The following is a 12,994-nucleotide window of genomic DNA, read 5'->3' on the forward strand; positions in this document are numbered from 1 at the left end:
CAGACTCGTGGAGTCCGGTGCTGATCGAAGACTTCTTTTGCCTGAGAGCAAGAGCTGAGTGTTTTGAAGTATTGCTGCTCAAAAGCACTCCCTGCTGGTGAGCAGAGGCAAAACAGCCGTGTTTGGGCAGACACAGAAAGTTTTAAAGTTTGAGAAAGGAAAAGAGGCGTCCTGTGCCTTCATGGCAACATGTTAATCTGCACGTTGCCTGTAAAGTTAAGAGAGCGACCTTGAACTCATTGCTGCTTATTGCAAAATCACGCGTACTCCTTCGAGCAGGAATTGAACAAATGATGTAAGGGTGCCTTTGTCTTATTTTCCGCGACAGTCTTGTCACTCTGCCAGCTGAGATATCAATGGGAAGCAGCAAAAATGTTTCACTTTGGTGATTGTTCACCGTGCACCTTTGACACAACCGGACTCGTGGATTCCAGTGCTCATGACTGAGGCTGACTCGGTACCTGCTCATACCGCAGCGCTGTGGAAGTGTGAGCTGCTCCGTGTTCTCCACAGCCTGGGCCAGTGACACAATGAATAATGTGACTGATTATTGATCTGGATATTGTGGGTTCAAGTTTACGGAGGGTGTCAAGTGGAAGGCCGGGCCTGGAGAGCATTGGAATAGTCGAGTCTAGAGATAAACAAAGGCACGGATGAGGGTTTCAGCAGCAGAACATCAATCTGGCAGTTGAGATTTGTTTCTGCTGATGTTAATAACCGCTATAACTGGGCTGAAATTCAATATTCTGGATCTATGTCAAATAAATCAACTTTATTTCAAACAGAATGGGTCAATTACTTGATGAATTCAAGGTAAGAGACTAATCGATGTCCTAATTACCGATTATTATGCCTTTTCTCCTTTCTCACTGTAGATTAATTCAGTTCTCATACCTTCAATTACTCTCATGGCCAAGTCCCAGTTCCCCGGTCCTTCCCGAGTGCCTCTCCCAGCCTTGGGATCCAGGGAAAGTATCGGTAATGTACCCGGGATCACTAAACACAAAACCCAGTCTGTGAATCACTTTCAGCTACTGGACTTATCATGTGTCCCACAGCATCTCTCTCACCTTCGATGTGTGAATAGAGCATCAGGCCTGGAAATCTCGTCTTCAATTTAAATCCACTCTGCAAATGTATTTAACAAAATACAAACAAGTAAACACATCACGCCCCAATAATCCAGCACTAAATTCAAAGGAGTAAGTCTGTTATCAAACTCCTTGAGTGGACAGAATAAAGAAAAATCCCAACTCTAAGATCCCCTCGAATCCTTTGCAAATACCTTTCAAATCTTGACAATAATCAACAAGTCTAATTTAATGTTGATCTTTATCTTGAGTGGGGTTGGAATACAGAAGTGATGCTTCAGTTGTAAAGAACCTTGGTCAGACCCCATCTGGAGAACTGGGCACTGAACCTAAGGAGAGATAAATCGGCCTTGGGAAAGATACAGTGCAGATTCACCAGAATGACGCAGGGGTTAAAAGGATTAAATTATGAGGACGGGTTGCATAAACTTGGTTTTTATTCCAATGAGTTTAAAACATTGAGATGTGATCTCATCGAGATGTTTAAAATAATAAAGGGATTCAATAAGGTAGATACAGAGAAATGATTTAATCTGGAGGGGGAATCCTGAACAAGAGGGCATAAGAAATAGGAGCATGAGTGGGCCATACGGCCCCTCGAGCCTGCTCTGCCATTCACTAAGGACATGGCTGATCTTCTACCTTAACTCCACTTTCCTGCCTGATTCCTTGAGTCCTTCTGTGTCGAAAAATCTCTCGATCTCATTCTTGTATATATTCAACGTCTGAGCGTCCACAGCCCTCTGGGGTAGAGAATTCCAAAAATTCACCACCTTCTGAGTGAAGAAATTTTTCCTTATCTCTGTCCTAAATGGCAGATCCCTTATCCTGAGACTATGCCTCCTAGTTCTAGACTCTCCAGCCAGGGGAAACAGCCTCTCAGCATCTACCCTGTCAAGCCCTCTAAGAATTTTAGACGTGTCAATTAGATCACCTCTCATTCTTCTAAATTCCAGAGATTATAGGGCCATTCTGTTCAATCTCTCCTCACACAACAACCATCTCATCCCAGGAATCAATCCAGTGAACCTTTGTGGCACCCCCTCGAAGGCAAGTATATCCTTCCTCGGGTAAGGAGACCAAAACTGTACACAGTACTCCAGGTGTGGTCTCACCAAAGCCCCATATAATTGCAGCAAGACTTCCTTACTCTTATACTCCAACCCACTTGCAATAAAGGCCAACATTCCATTTGCTTTCCGAATTGTTTGCTGTACCTGCATATTAACTTCATGTGATCCGTGTACAAGGACATCCAAAACCCTCTGAACAACAGCATTTCTTAGTCTCTCACCTTTTAAAAAAATATTCTGCTTTTCTATTCTTCCCACCAAAGTGAATCATTTCACATTTCCCCACATGATACTCCATCTGACAACTTCTTGATAATCTTAACATTAGAGCGAGGTCATTTATGAGCAAAATAAGATAGTAATTTTTCACACAAATGGTGGTGGAAATCATAAACTCACTTCCCCGAAAGGCTGTGGATGCTGGGGCTCGATTGAAATGTTCAATATTGAGATTGATGGGTTTGTGTTGTGTGAGGGTTGAAAGGGATCTGGAGCTTGAATCTGATCAACAAGCCTCCTGTCCGGCATCTTCTCAAACACTTTTTAACAATCCATCTTCACAACCTCCATTGCATTTTATCCCCACACTGTGTTATTCCCTCCAATAATCCCTGCTGTCTGTCCTGAATTAATCCATTTCATTCCCAATGTTGAAATCTTTGCTCCACCCACTCGGTTCCATCGGTTTTTCTCCACAACACAAAGGGCCAGTTTTCCCCAAGAGTTTCACACCAATCAGCTTTCAAAATGAGGCAGAGTTTCAGCCAATGAGGGAGATCCGGGCTCAGCCCCGCCCACTCGGTGCCGCAAGTCCCGCCCCTCACACACTCCCATTGGTTGGAGGACCAACCGCCCGCTCGGTCCTCCAGTCCCTCTCCGCTCTTCCTATTGGTCCGGAGCTCCCGTCAATCACCCGGGCAGTGTGAGCTGAGCATGCGCGGCGGGCGGGGAGTGAGGCCGAGATCGTGTCCGCAACAGGTGAGAGATGGGCGGGGGGAGCGGGTTAATAAACCCCGGGGGAGGGGGCGGGGGCTTCACAAACCCCGAGTGCGGCCCCGGGCCCGAATATCAAACAGTGAACATTCTCCTCTCTCTCTCTACACTCCGGGGGCTCCGGTTTAGATCAGACCGCAAACTCGACAAACGGCCCGCGGCCTCCGAGCATGCGCAGAGTCAGCGTCAAACCTCGTGACTCATCGAATCAGGGAGCGTCTGTAAATGAAGGAGAAATGGTGATCGGTCAGGGAGCGTCTGTAAATGAAGGAGAAAAGATGATCGGTCAGGGAGCGTCTGTAAATGAAGGAGTAATGGTGACCGGTCAGGGAGCGTCTGTAAATGAAGGGGAAATGGTGATCGGTCAGGGGGCGTCTGCAAATGAAGGGGAAATGGTGATCGGTCAGGGAACATCTGTAAATGAAGGAGAAATGGTGATCGGTCAGGGAGCGTGTGTAAATGAAGGGGAAATGGAGATCGTTCGGGGAGCGTCTGTAAATGAAGGAGAAATGGAGATCGTTCGGGGAGCGTCTGTAAATGAAGGAGAAATGGTGATCGGTCAGGGAGCGTGTGTAAATGAAGGGGAAATGGAGATCGTTCGGGGAGCGTCTGTAAATGAAGGAGAAATGGAGATCGTTCGGGGAGCGTCTGTAAATGAAGGAGAAATGGTGATCGGTCAGGGAGCGTGTGTAAATGAAGGGGAAATGGAGATCGTTCGGGGAGCGTCTGTAAATGAAGGAGAAATGGTGATCGGTCAGGGAGCGTCTGTAAATGAAGGAGAAATGGTGATCGGTCAGGGAGCGTCTGTAAATGAAGGAGAAATGGAGATCGGTCAGGGAGCGTCTGTAAATGAAGGAGAAATGGTGATCGGTCAGGGAGCGTCTGTAAAAGAAGGAGAAATGGTGATCGGCCAGGGAGCGTCTGTAAATGAAGGTGAAATGGTGATCGGTCAGGGTGAGTCTGTAGATGAAGGAAAAATGGTGATCGGTCAGGGAGCGTCTGTAAATGAATGAGAAATGGAGATCGGTCAGGGAGCGTCTGTAAATGAAGGAGAAATGGAGATCGGTCAAGGAGCGTCTGTAAATGAAGGAGAAATGGTGATCGGTCAGGGAGCTTCTGTAGATGAAGGAGAAATGATGATTGGTGGGGGAGCTTCTATAGATGAAGGAGAAATGGTGATAGGTCAGGCAGCGTCTGTAAATGAAAGTGAAATGGAGATCGGTTCGGGCGCATCTGTAAATGAAGGAGAATTGGTCATCGGTCAGGCATCGTCTGTAAATGATGGAGAAATGTGCATCGGTCAGGGAGCATCTGCAAATGAAAGAGAAATGAAGGTCAGGGAGTCTGTCAATGAAGGGGAACTGGTGATCGGTCAGGGAGCATCTGTAAATGAAGGGGAACTGGTGATCGGTCAGGGAGCATCTGTAAATGAAGGAGAAATGGTGATCGGTAAGGAATCGTCTCTAAATGAAGGAGAAATATTCACTGTCAGGGAGAGTCTGTAAATGAGGAAGAACATGTGATGGTTCATAAGAACATAAGAAATAGGAGCAGGAGTAGGCCGTACACCCCCTTGAGCCTGCTCTGTATTCAATAAGATCAAGGCTGATCTTCGACCTCAACTCCACTTTACTGCCCGATCCCCATATCCCTTGATTCCCTTAGAGTCCATAAATCTATCGATCTCAACCTTGCATTAACTCAACGACTGAGCATTCACAGCCCTCTGAGATAGAGAATTCCAAAGATTCACAACCGTCTGAGTGAAGAAATTCCTCCTCTTCTCAGTCCTAAATGGCCGACCCCTTATCCTGAGACGATGCCCTTAGTTCTACACTGTCCAGCCAGGGGAAACATCCTCTCAGTATCTACCCTCTCAAGCCCTCTCCGAATCTTACAAGTTTCAGTGAAATCACCTCTCATTCTTCCAAACTCCAGAGAGAATAAATTAGCCCATTTTACTCAATCTCTCCTCAGAGGACAACCCTCTAATCCCAGGAATCAATCCAGTGAACCTTTGCTGCACCGGCTCGAAGGCAAGTATATCCTTCCTTCGATAAGGAGAGCAAAGCTGTACACAGTAATCCAGGTGTGGTCTCACCAAAGCCCTGCACAATTGCAACAAGACTTCCTTATTCTTCTACTCCAACCCCCTTGCAATAAATTCCAACATTCCAGTTGCCTTGCGAATTGCTTGCTGTACCTGCATGTTATCTTTCGGTGTTTCTTGTACGAGGACACCCAAATCTCTCTGAACACCAACATTTAATAGTTTCTCACTGTTTTAAAAAATATTCTGTTTTTCGATTCTTCCTACCAAAGTGAATAACCTCACATTTCCCCACATTATACTCTATCTGCCACCTTCTTGCCCACTCACTTAACCTGTCTATATCCCTTTGCAGACTCTTTGTGCCCTCCTCACAGCTTACTTTCCCATCGAGCTTTATATCATCAGCAAACTTGGATACTTTACACTCGGTCCCATCATCGAAGTCAATGATATATATTGTAAATAGCTGAGGCCCAAGCACTGATCCTTGCAGCACCCCACTAGTTACACGTCTCGGTCATTAATATATATCAAAAAGAGTTATGGTCCCAATACCAATCCCTGCGGAACTTCACTGTATACTTCCTTCCAGTCTGTAAAAAAATGGTTCCCCACTGCTCTCTGCATTCTGTCTCTCCACCAATTTTGTATCCATGCTGCCATGGGCTTCAATTTTACCAACAGGTCCATTCGGTGGTACTTTACCAAACGCCTTTTAAATGTCCATGTGCACAACATCGAGTGCACCACCCTCATCAACCCTTTCCATTATTTCATTGAAGAACTCAATCAAATTAGTCAGACATGATTTTACTTTTAACAAATCTATATTAGCTCTCATTTATTAACTCACGTTTTTCCAAGTGAGAATTAATTTTGTCCTGGATTCTGGTCTCTAGAAGTTTCCCACCACCGAGGTTAGGCTGACTGGCCTGTAATTGCCGGGTTTATCCCTCTCCCACATTTTTGAACAGGGGTGTAACACTTGCAATCCTCCAGTCCTCAGACACCACTCCCATACCAAGGAGGATTGGAAGATTGTGCTCAGAGCCTCCTCTATCTACACCCTTACTTCCCTCAATAATCTAGGAGGCATCCCATCTGGACCGAAAGACTTTTTTACTTTGAGCACTACCAATCTTTGAAGTACCTCCTCTTTATCTATTTTTATCGTCTCCAATATCACTACGACCTCCTCCTTTACTGTACAATGGCAGAATCCTCTTCTCTGGTGAAGACGGATGTAAAGTATTCATTTAGTGCCTCAGCCATGCCCTCTGCCTCCACAAAAAGATATCTTTTTTTTCCCTAATCGACCCCACCCTTCCTTTCACTACCCTTTTACTGTTTGTATGTTTATAAAAGACTTTTGGATTCCCTTTTATGTTAACCACCAATCTATTCTCATACTCTCTCTTTGCACCTCTTATTCCCTTTTTTAGATCTCCTCTGTACTTTCTTTATTCAGCCTGGTTCACCACGATATTATGAACCTTACATTCGTCATAAGCCTCCTTTTTCTGTTTCATTTTAATCTCTATCTCTTTAGTCATACAGGAAGCTCCAGCTTTGGATGCCCTTCCTTTCTCCCCCGTGGGGATCTGTCTGCTCTGTACCTGAACCAACTCCTCCTTCAAGGCCTCCCATTGTTCAATTACTGTTGTTGCCAATTTTTGATTCCAATCCACCTGGACAAGATCCCTTTTTAACTCACTGGAATTGGCCCTCCTCCAGTTAAGTATTTTCACATTTGTTGGTTCCTTGTCCTTTTCCGTAACTATTCTAAACCAAATGAGATTATGATCACTGCTGCCCCATTGAAACATGCTCCACCTGCCCCACTTCATTATCCAGACCGAGCCCACTGCTGTACTCACATTCGCTCTCTCACATTCGCCCTCTCACATTCGCCCTCTCACATTCGCCCTCTCACATTCGCCCTCTCACATTCGCCCTCTCACATTCGCCCTCTCACATTCGCCCTCTCACATCCGCCCTCTCACATTCACCCTCTCACATTCGTTCTCTCACATTCGCTCTCTCACATTCGCTCTCTCACATTCGCTCTCTCACATTCGCTCTCTCACATTCACCCTCACATTCACCCTCACATTCACTCTCTCACATTCGCTCTCTCACATTCGCTCTCTCACATTCGCTCTCTCACATTCGCCCTCTCACATTCGCCCTCTCACATTCATTCTCACATTCACTCTCACATTCGCCCTCTCACATTCGCCCTCTCACATTCGCCCTCTCACATTCACTCTCTCACATTCATTCTCTCACATTCGCCCTATCACATTCGCTCTCTCACATTCATTCTCATATTCACTCTCTCACATTCATTCTCTCACATTCGCCCTATCACATTCGCCCTATCACTTTCGCCCTCTCACTTTCGCCCTCTCACATTCGCCCTCTCACATTCGCCCTCTCACATTCACTCTCTCACATTCACTCTCTCACATTCATTCTCATATTCACTCTCTCACATTCATTCTCTCACATTCGCCCTATCACATTCACTCTCTCACATTCATTCTCTCACATTCGCCCTCTCACATTCACTCTCTCACATTCACTCTCTCACATTCGCCCTCTCACATTCACTCTCTCACATTCATTCTCACATTCGCCCTCTCACATTCGCTCTCTCACATTCGCTCTCTCACATTCACTCTCTCACATTCATTCTCACATTCACTCTCTCACATTCGCCCTCTCACAGTCGCCCTCTCACATTCGCCGTCTCACATTCGCCCTCTCACATTCACTCTCTCACATTCACCCTCTCACATTCGCTCTCTCACATTCGCCCTCTCACATTCGCTCGCTCACATTCGCTCTCTCACATTCGCCCTCTCACATTCGCTCTCTCACATTCATTCTCACATTCACTCTCTCACATTCGCCCTCTCACATTCGCCCTCTCACATTCGCCCTCTCACATTCGCCCTCTCACATTCGCCCTCTCACATTCGCCCTCTCACATTCGCCCTCTCACATTCGCCCTCTCACATTCGCCCTCTCACATTCGCCCTCTCACATTCGCCCGCTCACATTCGCTCTCTCACATTCGCTCTCTCACATTCGCTCTCTCACATTCGCTCGCTCACATTCGCTCGCTCACATTCGCTCTCTCACATTCGCTCTCTCACATTCGCTCTCTCACATTCGCTCTCTCACATTCCCTCTCTCACATTCGCTCTCTCACATTCGCTCTCTCACATTCGCTCTCTCACATTCGCTCTCTCACATTCACTCGCTCACATTCACTCGCTCACATTCGCCCTCTCACATTCGCTCTCTCACATTCACTCTCTCACATTCATTCTCACATTCACTCTCTCACATTCGCTCTCTCACATTCACTCTCTCACATTCACTCTCTCACATTCACCCTCTCACATTCACCCTCTCACATTCACCCTCTCACATTCACCCTCTCACATTCACCCTCTCACATTCACTCTCTCACATTCACCCTCTCACATTCGCCCTCTCACATTCACTCTCTCACATTCGCCCTCTCACATTCACCGTCTCACATTCACTCTCTCACATTCATTCTCACATTCACCCTCTCACATTCACCCTCTCACATTCACCCTCTCACATTCATTCTCGCACATTCACTCTCTCACTTTCATTCTCACATTCACCCTCTCACATTCACCCTCTCACATTCACCCTCTCACATTCACCCTCTCACATTCACTCTCTCACATTCACCCTCTCACATTCACCCTCTCACATTCACCCTCTCACATTCGCCCTCTCACATTCGCCCTCTCACATTCACCCTCTCACATTCACCCTCTCACATTCACTCTCTCACATTCACCCTCTCACATTCACGCTCTCACATTCGCCCTCTCACATTCACTCTCTCACATTCGCCCTCTCACATTCACCCTCTCACATTCACCCTCTCACATTCACCCTCTCACATTCATTCTCGCACATTCACTCTCTCACATTCACCCTCTCACATTCACCCTCTCACATTCACCCTCTCACATTCACCCTCTCACATTCACCCTCTCACATTCATTCTCGCACATTCACTCTCTCACATTCACTCTCTCACATTCACTCTCTCACATTCACCCTCTCACATTCACTCTCTCACATTCACCCTCTCACATTCACGCTCTCACATTCGCCCTCTCACATTCGCCCTCTCACATTCGCCGTCTCACATTCACTCTCTCACATTCACCCTCTCACATTCACTCTCTCACATTCACCCTCTCACATTCGCCCTCTCACATTCACCCTCTCACATTCGCCCTCTCACATTCACCCTCTCACATTCACGCTCTCACATTCGCCCTCTCACATTCGCCCTCTCACATTCACCCTCTCACATTCACCCTCTCACATTCACTCCCTCACATTCACCCTCTCACATTCGCCCTCTCACATTCGCCCTCTCACATTCGCCCTCTCACATTCACCCTCTCACATTCACCCTCTCACATTCGCCCTCTCACATTCACCCTCTCACATTCACGCTCTCACATTCGCCCTCTCACATTCGCCCTCTCACATTCACCCTCTCACATTCACCCTCTCACATTCGCTCTCTCACATTCACCCTCTCACATTCACTCTCTCACATTCACCCTCTCACATTCACGCTCTCACATTCACGCTCTCACATTCCCCCTCTCACATTCCCCCTCTCACATTCCCCCTCTCACATTCCCCCTCTCACATTCCCCCTCTCACATTCCCCCTCTCACATTCGCTCTCTCACATTCGCTCTCTCACATTCGCTCTCTCACATTCGCTCTCTCACATTCGCCCTCTCACATTCGCCCTCTCATATTCACTCTCTCACATTCACTCTCTCACATTCACTCTCACATCAACCCTCTCACATTCGCCCTCTCACATTCGCCCTCTCACATTCGCCCTCTCACATTCGCCCTCTCACATTCGCCCTCTCACATTCGCCCTCTCACATTCGCCCTCTCACATTCGCCCGCTCACATTCGCTCTCTCACATTCGCTCTCTCACATTCACTCTCTCACATTCACCCTTTCACTCATGGTTTAGGGTCACTGAAAGATGATGCGATGGGTTTGGATTTCAGCACAGGGAGGAGGGAGAGTGTGTGGGATGGGGATTTCCAGCTTTGGGGGATAAAGAGAGGAAAGAATGTTCCATCGCAACTCGAAGAGCCTGTTCTGAATTTCTATCCTGTATTTACAGTGATTACTTTTCTGAACTCATTTTACAGGGTATGAGAAGGGGAGGATTTGCAGACAGGAAACTCAAACCAAAGATAATGTCAAGATCTGACAGAGTCACTCGATTCATCAGGACCTGAACATCATTGGCCTTTGAATGTGGAAGGAGAAATGTTTGTCTGTTCTATCTCTGGGAGAAGATTTCAAACATCAGTGTGAGTGGAAAATCACCGAGACACACACACCCGAGTGAGAGTGTTCCAGTGCACTGACTGTGGAAAGAGCTTTAACCAGTTACACAGCATGAAAAAACACCACACCATTCACAGTGGGGAGAAACCGTACACGTGTTCTGTGTGTGGACGAGGCTTCAACTGATCGTCCAACCTGGAGAGACACAAGGACACCCGGACCACGGAGAAACCGTGGAAATGTGGGGACTGTGGGAAGGGATTCAATTACCCATCACTGCTGGAAACTCATCGACGCAATCACACCGGGGAGAGGCCGTTCACCTGCTTCGTGTGTGGGAAGGGATTCGCTCAGTCATACGACCTCCTGATACACCAGCGCACTCACACCAGGGAGAGGCCGTTCTCCTGCTCTGTGTGTGAGAAGAGATTCACTCGGTCATCCACCCTGCTGACACACCAGCGAGTTCACTCTGATGAGAGATCTTTTAAATGTTCTGACTGTGGAAAGAGCTTTAAAAGCACATACATGCTGCTGAGCCACCAACGTACTCATCCTGGGGAGATGCCGTTCACCTGCTCTGTGTGCGAGAAGGGATTCGCTATTTCATCTGAACTGCTGACGCACCAGCGAGTTCACTCTGGGGAGACAGCTTTTAAATGTTCTGATTATGAGAAGAGCTTTAAAAGCACAAACGAACTGCTGGAACATCAACACACTCACACTGGGGAGAGGCCGTTCATCTGCTCCGTGTGTAAGAAGAGATTCATTTGGTCATCACACCTTCTGTCACAGGAGCGAGGTCACTCTGGGCAGAGGCCGTTCACCTGCTCCGTTTGTGGGAAGGGATTCACTCGGTCATCCCACCAACTGAGACACCAGCAAATTCACACTGATAAGAGACCTTTTAATGTTCCGACTGTGGGAAGAGGTTTAAAAGCAAAAGGAATCTGCTGACACACCAACGCACTCACTGGGTAGAGGCCGTTCTCCTGCGCCATGTATAAGAAGTAATTTACTTGGTCATCCCACCTTCTGTCACACCAGCGAGTTCACACTGGGGAGAGACCTTTAATTGTTCTGACTGTGAGAGGGCTTTAAAAGCACAAATGATCTGCTGAAACACCAACGCACTCACACTGGGGAGAGACTGTTCACCTGGTCCGAGTGAAGGAAGGGATTCACTTATTCATCCCCCCTTCTGAGATGGGTTGCACCCAAGCAGAACCGGGACCAATATCCTTGCGGGGGCATTTGCTCGTTCTGTTGGGGAGGGTTTAAACTGGTATCGCAGAGGGATGGGAACCAAAGGGCAGGTACAGATAGGACAAATGCAGACCAGGAAACGGGAAGTAGAAATGCAGTTAGTTACATAGTTAGCGACTCAGAAAGGCAAAAGAAGCAAAGGTTAAATCGTGTTCAGCACAGGAATTTGACGGGGTTAAAGTGCATATACTTCAATGCAAGGAGTATTACAAACAAAGCGGATGGGGTGATATCAATAGTGTACAAAATTATGTGGGGCACAGATAGAGTAGACAGGAAATACCTGTTTCCCCTAGCGGAGAGTTCAAGAACTGGAGGACATAGATTTAAACTGATTGGCAGGAGGATTAGAGGGGACATCAGGAAAACCTTTTTTACCCAGAGGGTGCTGGGTGTATGGAATTCACTGCCCGAATTGGTGGTAGATGCAAGGACCCTCAACTCATTTAAGAAGTACCTGGACCTGCACCTAAAGTGCTGTAAGCTGCAGGAATATGGACCGGGTGCAGGAATGTGGGATTAGAATGGGCACCTGGTTGTTCTTCAAGCCGACACGGACACGTTGGGCCGAATGGCCCCCTTCTGTGCTATATCTTTTCTATGGTTCTCTGGTTACCTTATATCCATTAATACCAGGTTTTGGCTGTTGTCAGAAATAGTCTCTTCGTAGTCATCAATTGTAGGATTTAAACCACTATTTTCAGGATTATAATCTAATCCAATCTAAGAACTGGTTCCTGATAACAACAAGATCACCACGGTACTGGTATTATGGTTGAAGGCAAAACAGATTTATTCAGCACATCACAATTAGTACAAAAAAGGTGATACTTAAAAAAAAAAGAAAAAGTCACAGTCTGTTCCTTGAAACCTCGGAAGTATCCCTCCAAGTGACTGCGGCGCGGTCTCTCTCTCTCTCTCTCTCTCACTGTGATCTGTTGACTGAAGAGTTCTCTTCTTCCTTGCCAGAATCTTGTGCGCCTTACTCAGCTTTTGAGGTCTCTCCTTATCCCCTTTTTCAGTCTATGTGGAAGTTCACTATCACATCCACATCTCTCAGCCTCACCATTATTCATGTCTCTCAACCTTCAGAAGTTACATTCCAAGCATAACTCCTGGTACCA

The sequence above is a fragment of the Heptranchias perlo genome, chromosome 20 (assembly GCF_035084215.1).
Source record: "Heptranchias perlo isolate sHepPer1 chromosome 20, sHepPer1.hap1, whole genome shotgun sequence".
NCBI classification, from domain to species: domain Eukaryota; kingdom Metazoa; phylum Chordata; class Chondrichthyes; order Hexanchiformes; family Hexanchidae; genus Heptranchias; species Heptranchias perlo.